General features: G+C 42.5%; 1 pseudogene; it reads right to left on the reverse strand.

Annotated features, from left to right (window-relative positions):
- Positions 1-278: 278 nt before the first annotated feature.
- LOC103256258 lies at positions 279-1,208 on the reverse strand (annotated as a pseudogene).
- Between the last annotated feature and the right edge of the window lie 8 nt (positions 1,209-1,216).

Consider the following 1,216-nt stretch of genomic DNA (forward strand, 5'->3'; position numbering starts at 1 on the left):
AGAGTCTAGGGGTCGGAACGTTTTGAAGAACAAAAGTAGCGTGGGGTCTTTTATTATTTTTCATATTTAAATCATCTTTATTGATAAAATACAATTCTGAGAATTATATAATTCCATTAAGCTTCAATTTGAGCAATAGTATAATCTCCTAAGTAACAACAGTTACTTAAACTGAAAATGAGAGATATGTCAAAATTACTTTTGAAGAGAGCAAAAATATCGTCAGGCTTCTTGTTGTGGTTCTGGATGTTCAGTAGCAGGCTCATTTGAAGGTGGAATCAACCCTGAAGGGAACTCACATCTACTTTTGGAATGAGGGGGTGGGGGGAAAATCCAGGTCTTGGGGGAAGATAAGGAAGAAAACACCTCGGTGAATACACATTTCTCATTGCGAATGGAGGATATGGTGGACCTGGGGAATCCCTTGGTGGAAAATAGTTTCCAGAAGCTCCATACACATTTACTGGTGGAGGTGGAGGAAAAGGAGGTCCTCTTCTCAAGAATGGGCCCCTTGGATCCAGTGGAAAGAATGGACCTCTGATTGCAGGAAGAGGTGGAGGAACAAAGGCAGGGCCGGTTGCTTCATTTTCAGAAGGAAGAGATGAATCTGGCACATTTGAATTAACATCATCTTTGGTATCACTTCTACTGGATTCCATATCTGAAGACACTGGCCCATCCATTTTATCCAAAGAGGGCATATTAAAACTTCTGAGCTCTGCTGGTCCAGATAGTCTGCCAGAATTAGAATAAAATCTGTCTTGTCTTTGTGGAAGAAGAGTTGCATCAGGATATGGCTGGCCTGATGGAGGCATCATCATCCTATGGTTCTGGTCCCATGGAAGTGACCAGGACCCAGTGTCAGAAGGTGCCCTATGAGAATCAGTTAACCTATCAAGGCTTGACTCTCCTCTTTCACTGGTAATCTGATGGTCCAGAGAATTCCCTGGGCCTCTTGAACCCCAGGGAAGCAAAGGTGAAAGTCTGAGTGGACGCTCCTACAAAGCTGGAGGAGAGAGAAAAGCTCTCGTTTCAGATGAAGGCCGGCCCGGTGTTGAGGGACCATATGTGGAATGTTCTCTGCCAAATGCTGTATTTGGAACATCAAGTGCATAAGGATCCTTTTCTAAAAGTTCAAATTTAAACTCTGCTTCAGTTAATTTTTGTCTGGTGTGAGGATTTTTTTTCCTTAAATCATTGAGATTTTTTTCAGCGG

The sequence above is a fragment of the Carlito syrichta genome, unplaced genomic scaffold (assembly GCF_000164805.1).
Source record: "Carlito syrichta isolate Samal-C Ts95f unplaced genomic scaffold, Tarsius_syrichta-2.0.1 Scaffold77793, whole genome shotgun sequence".
NCBI lineage: Eukaryota > Metazoa > Chordata > Mammalia > Primates > Tarsiidae > Carlito > Carlito syrichta.